Source organism: Grammomys surdaster, unplaced genomic scaffold (assembly GCF_004785775.1).
Source record: "Grammomys surdaster isolate TR1022 unplaced genomic scaffold, NIH_TR_1.0 125450, whole genome shotgun sequence".
In the NCBI taxonomy this organism is placed as follows: domain Eukaryota; kingdom Metazoa; phylum Chordata; class Mammalia; order Rodentia; family Muridae; genus Grammomys; species Grammomys surdaster.
In genome coordinates this window covers 1,183,450-1,198,334 of record NW_021620314.1, presented here as the reverse complement: position 1 = coordinate 1,198,334, position 14,885 = coordinate 1,183,450, and the positions used below count along the sequence as shown (strand labels likewise).

The 14,885-nt window shown below is 45.0% G+C and overlaps 1 protein-coding gene across 1 annotated transcript in view; it reads right to left on the bottom strand.

The window, feature by feature from the left end:
• Fat1 (FAT atypical cadherin 1) overlaps positions 1 to 7,989 on the bottom strand; it is a 118,854-nt gene extending 110,865 nt beyond the window's left edge. The window contains exon 1 of the mRNA XM_028786254.1: positions 7,813 to 7,989. The gene's annotated coding sequence lies outside the window, so the exon portion shown is untranslated. The remainder of the gene's footprint in view (positions 1 to 7,812) is intronic.
• Positions 7,990 to 14,885: the final 6,896 nt, after the last annotated feature.

The following is a 14,885-nucleotide window of genomic DNA, read 5'->3' as shown; positions in this document are numbered from 1 at the left end:
GTCAGGAAGGGGAAAGCACCACTCGGAGCAGAAGAGTAAAGTCCGGGCCAAAGACGCCTGAGAGACTGCCTGACATCCTGACTCCATAAAACACTGCATCTTTCTGTCGCTCTAGAGCTCAGCGTTCAACAACCCCTTCTGTCCTGCTGAGGTTATAAACACAGGTTCCTCCCTACTTAAAAATAAATGGCTCTCAACATTGCATTTCCTTTAAACTAACACCGTTATTTTTCTTACCTTGGAAAGGATCTCCACAAAAAGTACTTTCTCAGCATGTCGTTGACTGCTTTTCACGGTTCCTTCTCTCCTAAAAACCACTGCTAGCCTAAAATACCTAACAGGAAGCCTTCAGATCCATCCCAGCAAAACACACACACACACACACACACACACACACACACACACACACACACACACAGAGAGAGAGAGAGAGAGAGAGAGAGAGAAAGAGAGAAAGAGAGAGAGAGAGAGAGAGAGACCTCTTCTTCAGGCGTCATGAGCAAATGACCTTCTTCCGTGCTCATCTTCCCTGATCTTAAGTGCCATGCTTCAAGCCACTTACCCCGCTACCCAACACTGAGTCCTTTACATCACCCAAGTGCCTAAAACAGAAAAGCAATCTGTAACAAAACAACACCTGAAAGACTGGACTTCCCTGATTCTTCTTACAAACTGCTGCTCTATACCTCATTCACAAGGGACTATAGTACGACAAGCCTCTTCTTCCCACACAAAACCTCGATTACCGCCTTAAAGACCTCATCCGAGAGCTTCCAACGTGCCCGCAGCTGAGTCCACCCTCTCAGGTACCTAAAGAAGAGCCCTCCTGGAATACCATCTGCTCTAAGTTAAGACAGCCTCTCCGCTGGTTTCTCACTGTAAAAAAAAAAAATCATTCAGGTCCACTGTACTTTTCTATTTCAGGGGAGAGTCTTACTAATTCCCCACAGCACTCCAAGTTGTAAGCTAAGGGATCAAATAGAGAGAAAGGGTGCAGAAGACTTAACATTGTAATCTGTCACCTACCGACCAAGCGAAGGCACAGAAGCTAAATCTTGTGGACTGCATTTCTTTGAGAACCTGGGGGCTGCACTAGACAGTCCTTACAGCTTCCTGCCACCCTCCCCGCAACCCTTCTTGCCCCTCAACCCCTTCAAATTCAGAGTTTAGCTGTCCTTTTATATCTGCCAAACCTCCATTTAGAAAATGTTACCTGGAATTGTCTTATTTCTTTCTCGGGGCTGCTCCGCTTTCTACCTGCGCTGCCGCACCTGATCCATATGTGCATTTATTCAGACGCAGTACGTCATGTACCTGAGTAATCCTGTTTTCTAGCCCTACCCCACTGAACCCACTCACGTTTCTTTCCTATTATGTATCATTTGAATATACTCGGGGTGTTTTTTTTGGCCCACTAATGTTTTTTTTCTTTTGCCTGCTGATTCAGTGTGTACTGAATAAATATATGTGTATATTTTTAAGATTTATTTTATCTTATATTATGTGCATGTGTGTCTGTGTGGGAGTGTGCGCACAGGAGGCCTGGGATGCCCAGCATCTGTTAGAAGCTGTTGTGAGCCACCAATGGGGGTACTGGGAACAGAGGTCAGGTCCTCTGAAAGAGAAGTACCCCTTCACCCCTGGGCTCTCTCTCCAGACCCTGACTTGGTATATTCCTACTAGGTTTTGACGAAAGAATTTTGATAATCTGATCTCTGGCTACTTATCTAATGTAATCAGTGTCACTTACTTCAAACTAAAGGGGCACTTTCTCATAGGCTTGGATCATGCCAAGCTATTTGAGCACAGGACTCCCAACCAGTGTCTAGGGGGTGTGTTAACCTAAGGCATTAGCTATACTATCTTCATTCGAAAGACAATCCAAATGCAACTTAAGTCTCCTAAAACAGTTCAGTGGCTTCTCTACAGCATTTCCTTGTTTACGTGTCCTTAACCTTTGCCCCATAAAAATTACCCTGCTGTGTTCAAAGGCTAGTTTCCGGCACTGTCATTTATTGTTTGTTCTGGGTTCTACCCCCGGCCAAAAGATGACAGCAGAAACAAGAAAGTCCAGTGAACCTAAGTTAGAAGCAGCATCGGTAACTCACCCAGAGCTTTTACTTTCTTCTAGCTAAGGTCTCTTTTCTCTCTAGTCAGCAGACCACAGTCAAGTCACACAACCCACATGCTACTTTGTACATTCCTGGTCTCCCCAACCCACTCCCTCCTCAGTCGTGAGGAACTCACCCAAATCCACTGCAGGTGCCCCAGCTTGCTCAAGTGTTAGGATGATCTTAACCGATCTCTTCCAACATCCAACACTGACTTAGCCTTCTCTTACCGGGCCTGAGCTCTTTAAGGACAGGAGACCTGACTTATTCACCTAGGTACACTGTGTCAAGCCCTGATGTTTGCAGAGAAGACTCACAGTTTCTGGATTGACCAATGGACAGATGGATAAAAGACCAAGAAGGAAGGCTTGAAGGCAAGAGTAAATGGGAGAGGATATACACAAGGAAAATATGAGAGTGCTTCTGCTCCCTTAACAGAAAAAAATTCAGGGACAACCACTAGGTCAGGAACAGCATTATAGATGGTGGCCCTTTAAATGGCTCTTAATTCCTAGCTGGTCCAAAATTAGGTCACTGCCACCTCAAAAGCCTTCAGAACTATCAGTGTCTTACTGCAGACTTTGTCACAGAGCCTCATGATTAAACACTCTACAAAGGACAAAGATTAAATGACTGAATTCCCAAAGGGCTTGCACAAAATACATAAGCAATAGATGTATTTATCTTCAAGTATACAAGGAGCTCTTGGAATTAATCAAGAATCTGAGAAATATTTAAATCTGGACCTTTCAAGAAAAGACAAGTTTATTTTTAAAAAAAGATAACTCAGAGTTTTAGAGCCTGGCTGTTCTTCCCAAGGATCCAGGTTCGGTTCCCGGCACCCACATAGCAACTTGCAACCATTTGTAACTCCATTTCCAGAAGATCTTTACCAGCTTCTGAGGGCACCAGGCACACACATGGCACATGACATACAAACAGGCAAAACAGCCATACACATTAAAAATAATAATAAAAGGGTTATTTTCATATTTGAAAATAGTCAACATACAAGTTTCTAAGTAAAACTGCTTCTTCTCAAAGGAGAACTAGCCACTTTCTGATCTTAAACGGTGTACACCATCCGACTTGAAAACACCTTTCCAGGGTCTAAGATAGTGCTTGCCTTCACCTTCCACACAATCTGCTCAAAAAGGAATACTTTCCTACTGTAAATTCCCAACCATGAAGACTAGAATGCAGAGTCCTTCCACTTCCTTTATGAACTAAGGTCTTTCAAGCTACAAATCAGCATTTAACACTAGAATGTGCCTATGTGATTTGGCTTATTGAATATAAAACTAGCCAGACCTAAGTGGAAAACAGGTAGCCTAAGCAGACTTCCGAAGACCATTACACAGAGAATCAATGCCCTAAGAGCTCTCCCACTTCGAACACGTTAAGTTAAGAAAGGCCTTCTCCAAAGATGCCCAAGAGCTGACTTTGCAGATGGACCCTACAAAGGGGGACTTACTTAAAGGAAACCTTCATTCTTTATTACTTTGAACATATATCTTTGGAATGAAGTTAGATCAATCTACTAGCACACAATGTGAAACCAATAAAGACATGTGGAGAGACCCACAAAAATGAACTCACAGGTGGCCCAAATGACTTTATGAAGGCCTCTAACAACCTTACTTCTTTTCACAGTGGGAGTTTCTAAAAAAAAAAAAAAAAAAAGTTGGCTCATTTAAGATGTTAATTTTTCAAGAAATTGGCACACAAGGGCAAACTTTTAAACCAAAGTTACACTAAGCTTGTAAAATACTACTTCAGCCACAGCTGAGAGTTGCATCATTTTTTTTAAAAAAATCACGTTTTAAATATCTGTATATCTTAAAAAATATATATATTTAACGAGGAGAGAGGAAAAGTTCTAACACCTAGATATGAACAATGATCCCGAAACCCAAAGCCAAATAACCTATAATGAACCGATACAGTTGTGGAGTACAGGCAACAACTGTTTGTGTGGTTGGGTAACAGAGCTAAGACTGATGTGAAAACCATCAACATCTCTTAGCATAGCACATGAAAATATGCTCTTAAACTATTAAATATCGAATACACGAAGGATCACACGTTAGCTTTTGCAAAGGTAACTTATGTGTCTTTTAAATCTTTTCTGATTCTAATAGTCTAAGTAAATTCTCAGTTTTTTTTTTAATCTCTACCAGCACTCGGGAGTTGCTTAACAAAAGCCAATTAATGAAACTATAGTTCAGGCACAAGAAAAAAAAATTAACTACATAGAAAATATTTGCGAATTTACTTTGCTATAGCACACAATTGTCTCCTTGTTTCCAAGGCCCTGCAATTCCCATCAGTGGGGGGTGGGATTCTTACAAGACAACCGAAAGTTAGCTCTCTGAAAGAAATCAGAGAAGACTGTGAAGCAGACCCTCTCTTTTAATCAAGATCTCAAAAGTTTATCTTCCAGAAAACAGACAAGCAACTAACTGCCTGGTCGCACACTCCCCCTCACCCCCCAGGCTTAGCCTTGTAAAGGAGCCGCATTAAACCTCGGCACTGCACTCCTCCGGGCACAGAACATCTAAGAAACTCAGCGACTCCATTTCAAAGATCCCACGCTCAAGCGATCGGCTCCGCTTTCATCTCTGTACATGGAAACCGCTCCAAAGCCGAGATGGACAGGAGTCGAACCCGGAGCCCGCAGTTCAGGGTCAGACAGCCTGGCGCTGCGGGGAGTAGCATGCTGGCCGGGGAGTAGCAAGCTTGCTGGGGAACCGCAGCGTCCGACGCCGACTCTGCAATCACCATTCCCTCCACGTCCCGCCGGGTCCCTCCACCCCTCCGCCTCCGCACCCTGGAGCCGCCACTCATCTCAGCGAGAGGGCAAGGAGACCAGCAGCAGCTCCGGCCACCGTGCAGCCGGAGGAGCGTGGGAGGGAGGGAAGGAGGGCACCCACCCGCGGCCCCAGCCTCAACTCCACCCTTAGCAAACTTACTGCAAAGTTGGCTCCAAAGTAGCGGCGGTGCGGTCGGAGCGCACGGCCCAGGTGCTCAGCGCACCCGGCGGCGGGAGCCCGCTGTGCCGGGAGCCGCACTGGGCCCGCACGTCCGCATGGCGCCGCCGGCCGTCCAGCCCCGCCGCGTCCAGCCGGGTCCGCGCGTCCCAACTCCCCGCCGTGCGTATCCCTCCGCCCGCGGCCACGCCTGCCAGCGCCGGCTCTCGTTTCTCCAGCGCCGAGACTCCCCGACTCCGTGCGCGCAGCCCGAGGCCGCCCCGCCCCAGGGCAGAAGCGCCCGCCCCAGGGGCTACCCAGACGGGCTTCCGACGTGGAGCCCGGCGAGCGCCTTCCAGGAGCTTATGAGACCCGGAGGGACAGTTTGGGGACTGTGCTAGAATATCGAGCTGTTGCTGTTGGAAGGAATTTTATTCAATTTTCCCTTCTAGGAAAGGGGAAACATTTGTTCCCCCCCCCAAAAAAAAGTCAGAAAGTAGGGAGAAGTCACCTAGGACCTAAGGAACAGCCCCTCCACGTCCCCCCAACATTCCTTTAGACTTTTTTTCCCCAACCTCCAGGAAATCCCCGAATCCGCATTTGAATGCCTCGCTCTGAGGCTGCAGCCGCTGGAGTGAAAAAAAACTACAGAGGGTCTGGAAAGGAATGCAGTTAGGTCGGAATTTACTTCCTCCTGAAATCCACATTAGGCCAGGGGAAATGCATAAGTTTTCCCGCGACCTGTTAATTCAGACTCGGTTGGACCTCCCGGATCGCGGAGGTGAGCCGGATTGCTAGCCTCCCGAGACAGACGGCGCCCACACTTGCTCGCACCTCCTCAATCCCTGGGTCAGTAGGACAAAGGCAGCTGAGCATCCCGGTGCGCATTCTCAGCGCTTAATTCTGCCACAAGGGTCCCGTAATCGGTGAGCCTGGCCCCGCAGCTACAAGTTCTCCTGCGAGATAGGGCGATACAGGGCGAGCAGGCTCCCCACTTGCAGAACTCCCTCTGGCGCCCGAACGTCCAGCCAGTGCATCCTAGGGCTGCAAGTCTACCCCCGGCGCCTGCAGAGCTCCAGGTACCGACTGGTGAGCAAACGAGACTCAGAGACTCAGCCGAAGCCAGCCACGCTTTGGGACGCAGCCCAGAGAAGAGGAAGGACTTGACCTCGGAAAGTTTGTGGGGCTCGATCATTTTAACGCTGCGAGGACGAAGAGATCAGATTTCCCTAGGAGCGGGTGGAGGGGGCTGCAGAGGGAATTGCACCGCAGACAGAGGCTAGAGTGTATTTCTTTGGCTCAAAGTTAACGTCACTTCTTAAGCCATCTTAAAGCACGGTGGCTGGAAAAAAAAAAATAATGGTGTCTGTCTAGCAGGTTACGCCTGGGAAGAAAAAGTAGTGCCTGCAGAATGAGCGTGCTGATTCGTACCTCTGAATTCCCCGCTCACTATTTAGAACGTATATATTCACAACACCCAGAAAAGGCAAAACAGCATCGGAACCCAAAGTCTCATCTGGCCCCGGCTGCAATTGCGCAGAGTGCTCGCGGAGTTACCGGTTAGTGAACGCAGCGAAAGTGGGAGACCTGATCTCCAACCTCAACCAGTTTGCGACCCCCTCCCCTCCCCTCCCCTCCCCGGAATTTTAACTCCGAACAAAACATAGCCACACACACATACACAACACACACACACAAAGCCGTTGGGGGAGGGGGTGCGAGAGGGCCTAGGAGAGGGAAAGAACAATAAAAAGTATAAAAACACATCATTCCATAACATTAAATCATCACTGAATTTTCTAAATGGTACAAAGGAATTCCTGAAAAAAAATAATTCATTGATATATTAGTGCTTACTCGGACTAAAATATCTAATTAAGAATCCTAAATAGCCAGGCTTACTAATGGATCTCACTGCCTGGAAGAAGTTGCACTTGGTCGTTACAGGAACCGCTGAAAGCCAAAAATGCAGTCTCTTGTGTTGCCACATTTTGCTAAGCCTTTAGCCACCAACGGAACGAAATGGAGATACCTTTTTGGCTACGAGCGAATTGCCTTCACATGAAGAGAACTGTAGTTCAAGTTTCGCGAACATCCTTTAAATAGTCGATCTTCTTTGACCCCGAGCTTCATTGAAATTAGGTGGAAAAGGGACCGTTGCCCCATCCCCCCCCAAAAAAAAATCCTTTCCCCCCAGCACTGCCCCTACACCCAGTCCACCCAAGCTGATTTTTTTTTGAAATGTATTAAGTGTCGTCCGGTGTAAATGAAAGCTGAGGTGGAAGCGATCGAGCTCTGTCTGGTCCACGTCGTTAAGCGTACCCGGCAGGTCCAAGTTCGGGGTCTGCACTGAGCTGGGAGCTGGGAGCGCGCCTTGCCTAATGCTCGGACTAGAGGGCGCTGCGCCACTGCAGATCACCCAGTCCCCAACGCGCCCTCCCTGGGCACCATTTCTATAACAAGTTACACTGAAAATAATGCACAAACGGCTTCACTTCTCAAGTTCTTTTGAACAGCGCTCTGTGTGTATTTTGTGAATTCCAAAAGCTGCGCATGCCTGCCTTCCATTCCCGCGCCCCGTGAAGGCCACTGGGTAGTCCAGTTCCCTGAGCGCAGACCGTGGAGGATCCACATGAATTCCCCCCAATCGCTCACAGTGAAACATCCCCCACGTTATTTCATTTACGATTAAACTTAAATTCTACAAGGCATGCACTGAACAAAGAACTCACCACAGTAGCCCGGTCCTCGGTGCTTTCCCTTACAGTCCCTGGCAGTTGGGTAATTCCCACGCCGTTCGGATATTTGTTAGGATCCGGGCTCCAAGTACCAACTTTGCCTCCTTTGGCTCTTCAGCATATCCCCAAGCAGAGCGCGATCCTCCTCCTCCGGTGCTGGCGGGACTCAGGAGGGCGCATTTCCAGTGGCTCTCGACCCGGGGAAAGTTTGAGCACCAAAGGAGGTGGAGAGAGAGCGCACGAGGTCTGGAGAGAGAGCCGAGGGGAAGCCAAGTTTGTCAGGACATGTCCAGGCAGCCAGCTGCCGAGTTGAGGAGTTACGGCCGGCAACTGCGGCGGATCTCTCTGCCTCTTTTCCCTACTCCTCCCTCTAGGAGCGGCTGGGGGAGGGGAGGTGACGTCAGAGCCCCGCCTCGCCCCCGGCTCCCCGGCGCTGACCGGGTTCTCCGGCTTCAGTCGGCCTCCCAGCCAGCTGCAGCTAAGGACTCCCAGGCTGCCGCCAGCTTCCCCGCTGCAGTGATCTTCCTGGCCGCAGACGTCCCTCTCCTCCCCGCGGAGTCTCCCGGCTCCGCCAAGCGCCGGCTTCTTCGCACTCACCACCGGATCAGCCAGCCAGGGCCCCCCGTTGCGCTCACCTCGCTGGCTTCCAGACCGGGTCCAGCAGTGTTTCCCACGCCTCGGACTGCAGGTGATGCTCTTCCTCTTCTGCAGCTGAAACTCATCGCAACGTGTCCGTGTCGCCTGCCCGGATTTTTTTTTTTTTTTTTTTTTCAGAGCAGAAGGGCGATCAGTCTCTGGAAGCTTACTGGACGACTCGGACTTTTGTCGTCCTCCAACTTCTGGGGATGTGATGTTTTAAATTTTTAAACTATTTAAATTTTAAGTAGTTCTTGTTGTCCAACGCTGCTTGTGGTCTTTGTGTTGAAAATCGTATTTTTAATCTCCAAATCCTTTCCAAATGCTCCTCTCTCTTTAGACCTAGTCCGAATCATAGATTTCGAGAGGTAGGAGGAAGCAACGGGGGCGGAGCCAGTTTTTAACGTCCCATACAAGTAATCTGTAGTGATAATGGCTAATACACAAATCAATTGCCTACACCTCGAAACAACATAGATTTACAAAAATGCAAACCCCGTTGAAGCTTAATTTATAAATGAACAGGTCGCTTTTATGTAAGTGTCCAGGCTCTGGGAAACTATCTACTATTTTTTAATGCCACTAAACTACCAAAATGCATCTCCTGAACAGCGTGAGATTCTAAGGGAGCCATTTATGTAAACTGACACTGCTCCGAGCGATTATTATTCGATTTGAAGGAACGTAGGAGAGGAGGGGATGGGACCCCGGAGGCAGGTTCTATCAACACATTTTCATCTGTTTACGTAAATATTATTGGTCTGTGTAGTTTCGAAAGGTTAAGAGCAAACAAAGCTAGGGAGTTCAAACGAGAGAGAGAGAGAGAGAGAGAGAGAGAGAGAGAGAGAGAGAGAGAGTGTTGTGGGTGTGTGTATAGGCTTGAGAGGCTTGAGAACTGCTCCAAGCTCCAGTGAACTCCCGGGTCTGAGATAGTACGAACCCATTATCTGTTGTAAATGGTAAAACTTGTACGTTAAAAGCAAGCCTCCCTGGTCTCATCTGTTTGCCACACGGATAGCATCCATTCGTGCAGACAATCTGTTTTTACTGAGCATCTTAGAAAATGTCTAGCATGCAACTAAAAGATACTTCTTATCACTTGTTCTCCCGGACCCCTTATTTTCCTTTGCGATCTGAAATTTCTTATAAGAGAGGGGGAAGGCTTTAGAAGGCTGGCGGGGGGTGGGGTGAGGTGGAGGATAACCTTAGAGGCCACTGAACATCCAGGGGCAGCTGGAGAGGGGGAATCCGAGAGAACACTGTTTCATCAAGCAAGCCTGTCAGTGCCTAGCCACGTCTATCCTTCACTATGGCAACTGTGCATGCTCAGCGCTGCTTTTAGGTCTACAGTGTTAGGCATTGACCGCACATACAAGTCCTCAAAATGGTGCAAACTCTCCAGAGGCACTGCTGCACGCACAAGTCAATTTGGTTTGATAGACCAGTCTTTAGGCAAACCAAGATATTCCAGTTTTAAAAGAACACAGAGGAGTTTACATTTTATTGATAGTATTAGTTCTTTAAAAAATAGCTTGTTTTAAAAGTCGAGGACAGGATAATTTGAACAAAACCATTTGACCTGAGCAATGAGACTGGATCTGGACTAGCCATTGGCTATTTTGGTTTAAATAAAATTAAATTAACATTCAATTTCTTAATCTTTCAAACTATCAATCATATGTTGACTACCCACATCTGGTTAGTGGCTGTTCAAGTCAAAATGAATTTAAAAGCATCTTGATCACAACAGAGAATACTACTAGAAATACCTTGCTATATATCTTTACTTTTTTAAGGCTACATCAAGCATTAAATTTCAAGTTCCCACTTCAGTGCTGAGTCACTCCTAAAGCAAGGGGAGTGCAGAATCATGAAAGGATTCACTCATTCCCCAGGTATTTCTCAAGTACCAACAACAACGTGCTAAATGAAATTATGTAAGATTCAAGTCCTAAGAGATGAGGTGTGCTTATGTGATTAAGAAATATTAACACGGCCTTTTAGCTGTTTTTATATCTTTGCTTAGAACAGAACACAGGGAAAATCATAATTTTAAACAAGATAACATTCTCAGTCATTTTTAGGACTAGCCCTAGAACCAAATGCCTCTCCATAAGCCACACTGACTCCTGGCATCCCACACTCCCCTGCACCCCACCCTCCCCTGCACCCAACCCTCCCTTGTACCCCACCCTCCCCTGCACCCCACCCTCCCCTGCACCCTCCCCTCCCCATCCCTCTGCACTTCTTTCAGCTCTGTCACATTCCCTTTGCCCTCTTCTTGCACCCACACTTCTGGGAGTGGCAGAAGTGTCTCCTCTCCATGACCCCAAATATTAGATATTTTTTTTTAATTCAAATCCAGCTCTCCTTTGGGATCTGCTTATACCCTTTAAGAGGGACCTTAAACCACACAACTACCCAGCCTGGTGAGAATCAGCTGTGGTTAACTATAGGTGTGGTGATGTTACCCCTCCTTCTCCAATTCAGTCATGGGGGCTGTCTTAAAAATATAGTCTAAGGATAACCTTTCATTCTAAGGGTGAAATTTTAAGACACCATAAACATTCAATCATGAAAATATGTAGAGCCCTTACCAATTGTTTCTTGATGGCCATTCTTGACATATATATATATATATATATATATGTATATATGTATACATATATACATATATATATATATATATTGTATATACACACACACACACACACATTCTTCATTTTCTTGAAAAACACACTGAAACAGGGTAGTTGTAGAGCTTTGCTGTCCCTTCGAAAATGTAAGCTCAATATCCCCCGAGTCGTTTGGGAACAGATCTTTGCAAACAAAATAGAATCCTTGCCATACTTTCTCAGCTCAGCCATCAGAGAATGCCAGGCATACCTTCTCAAGCAGGAAAAAAGAAGGATCAAGACCATGTTTAAGTGCTTTCTCAGTAGGAATAACAAAGAAAGAAATCAGGCTTTAAGTCAGAAGATTTGACATGAAACTTGTCTTTAACAGATAAAAGTCTAAATTTGAAGGATTTCACAGAGTTTTGCTTACTCTTCCCCGATCTAGGTCTCCAAAATGACTAACAACGAAAGCCAAATTCAGCTCTTGGTTGTGAGAGATATCAATAAAGAATTACTATTGTTACAATGGTGTGCTTATCTTGGTATTCACCTTGACACTCCCAAGTCAGCTCTGAAGCTTACAGAATCCACAATAACAAGTAACATTCACTTACTTCAGAACCAGTTAGTTGTGCTATGGTTGTATTTAGGACACACACACACACATACACACACACACACACACAAATATATAATTAGAAATAGGCAAATATATGTATATATACACATATATATGTTTATGTATATACATTCTCATTTTTTCCTCATATATACATATTCTCATATTTCTCATATATATATATATACTAATTAATATATATAGTGACATATATACACTAATAAATATATAGTAACAAATATATATACTAATTAGTTCTTACAAAGTCTTTTTTTAAAGATTTATTTATTTATTTATTTATTTAACGTATCTGAGTACACCATTGCTCTCTTCAGACACACCAGAAGAGGGCATCAGATCCCACTACAGATGGTTGTAAGCCACCATGTGGTTGCTGGGAATTGAACTCAGGACCTCTGGAAGACCAGTGGGTGCTCTTAACCACTGAGCCATCTCTCCAGCCCCTCTCACAAAGTCTTTTATGGTTTGAATCTAAAGTGCCCTCACAGGCTCATGTTTTAAGTTCTTCTATGGCTGATGCTGTTTTGGGAGACTGGAAAATGTAGTAGATATGACCTACCTAAAAGAAACAAGCCACTAGTGTAGTGGCAGATCTTTGAGGATCATAGCTCCCTCTGCACCCCGGATCTCCAGAAATCAGGCTCAGCCACTCCATCCCTCTGAATGGACTGTCCTGCCATGCCCTGTCATGATATACAGCAATGTCCTGAAACCTTGAGCTAAAACAAATATTCCTTTCCTTAGGTTGTCCCTGGAAGTTCCTAATACAGAATTCTAGGAAGCATTAGTCATTAATCCCCTACCCCCGTTTCACGAATGAGACTTGAAGTGTACTGTAGATAAGATAATTCAATGTTTTGGACTAAAGTCTGCAGCTGCCTAGCTGTAAAGCCAACGTGATTGTCTACTGTAATGCAGCACAGCTCCTGAGAGCCTGTTCTCCATCTGTACTCCTTATGAACCGTGGCTGTTTTGCATTAAAGATCAGCAATGCTGTAGTTTAAAAACCAGCCTGGAAGAGGGTAAAATACTTCCCAAGCCTCAGCCAGAAAGGAATGTTTCTTTCTAGTAGCTATGCTATATGTGAATAAATTATTCTTCATAAGTGGGTCCTTTAATCACAGAAGAAGAACATCCCTGACTGTGTTTAGGAATATGTATGCAATGCATCCATTACTTGTTTGGATTACTTCTTTTGCGAGGTAGATACACATACACTCTGGCACATTGATTTTAAATTCAAACTCAGCATATGGCTTTTAACTTGTTTAGGATGAACAACAGAAAAACACACACCAATGATGCTCAATGAATTCTGACAAGGACTATCTCAGGATTTCATGACCAGCATTTTAATATTTACCTTGCATTTCCCAGTCTTAGTCTAGAATTTCTGGTGTTTCTTTCTCTTTGTAATTCTCCTTTCTTTTCTTCACCTATGCCTATAGGTATGTGGTAATTTGGTAACTCTTCCCCATAGGTTCATGCATTTGAACATTTGGTCCCCAGTGTTGGTAGTGCTGTTTGGGGAGGGTTACAAGTTATGGCCTTGGTGGAAGAAATATATCACTAGCCTGAGCTTTGAAAGTTTAAAACCATTTCTAGCTCACTCTATCTGCTTGGTGCTTACAGCTCAAGGTGTGAGCTCTCCGCTTGGTACTCCAGCTGCCGTGCTTGCCACTCCTATACCATGATGGACTGTTACCCCTCTGGGACTCTGAGACTAAATAATCTCTTCTATAAATTGCTTGTCATGGTGTTTTGCCACAGTGACAGAAAAGTAACTAATACAATATGACAAGTCATTTCACTAGGGGAATAGTCCTCATCTGTACATTTTTTTGCTACCAGATCCCATCTCTTATCTTGGTATCACTTTTAAACAAATCTTGAGCAGAAACTCTCTGGATCTTACTTGTGAAACGTGCTATTGTGATGTCTTATATGTCTATTCTGTAACACCTGGTATAACCAAAAGCATGATAGGAGTTCTATACTCCTCATCACGGGCCTGTGAATCAATGATGGCCAATGAGATTATAGAGTAAATATGTTGGGACCGCCAAAGAAGAAAAGCAAAACAAACAAACAAAAAAATAAAACCCCTTCTTCTAATAAAGATACATAAGAAATATTGTCTCTTAGGACATTATTAGGTTCGGACATCACACTAGGGACTGTTTTGGGTACTTGCTTACTGAGGAAGAGATCTAAACCAGGATCTGTGTGGTGGGAGAGGCCAATGACGAGAATCACATCTTGCTCGGGACTTTATATGGGAGAGCACACATTTCCCTATTATTTAAACTGGCATGTATCAGAATTTGAGTTCCTTGAATCTGGCATGATCTATGACAACTAAAAATCCTTTTATAAATGAACAAGGAACTATTTAAAATAAAACAATAATATATTGTATACCTCTTTCCACTTGCTGGTTAACAGGAATTGGGACTAATTCTAATGATAAAAATGGAAAGATTCTTGAGATTTTCCTTCAGCAGCAAATACACTGGTCTCCTGGAGGTATTTGAGATGGTTGCTGTTGATTGTTAGCTTGACAGGATTTAGAATCACAATGGAAAAAAAATCTATCACACCCTGTCTGTGAGGGAGGGATTACCCAAATTACAGTAATTGAAGTGTGAAGACCCATGCTAAATATGGGTGGAATCATTCCATTAATGGGGTTCCAGACTGAATAAAATGGAGAAAGTGAGATGAGCAGAAGCAGCCATCACTGCCTGCCTCCTGACTGTGGCTATCCTGAGACCAGCTGCATCATGTTCCCATTTCCACACTCTCCCTACAACAATGGACTGTATACCCTGAAACTGTAAGCCAAAATAAGTTTCTCCAACTGTTAAGTTGCTTCTGTCAGCTGTTTTATTAGAGCAATGAGACAAGTAACTAATCAGGTTACATAACAAAATACTGCAAACTGAGTGTCTTCAGCCATAGTGATTTTTTCCCCCACAGTTCGAAGGGCTAGAAGTCTAAGGGTAAGATGCCAGCAGTGTTGTTTCTGCTGAGACCGTTCTTCCTCTACCTGACTTATGAAATGCCCTTGCACTATTCTACAGTGGTACTTACTTCCTCTGTACTTGAAGACAGAGATAGCTAGATGAGAGAGAGAGAGAGAGAGAGAGAGAGAGAGAGAGAGAGAGAGAGAG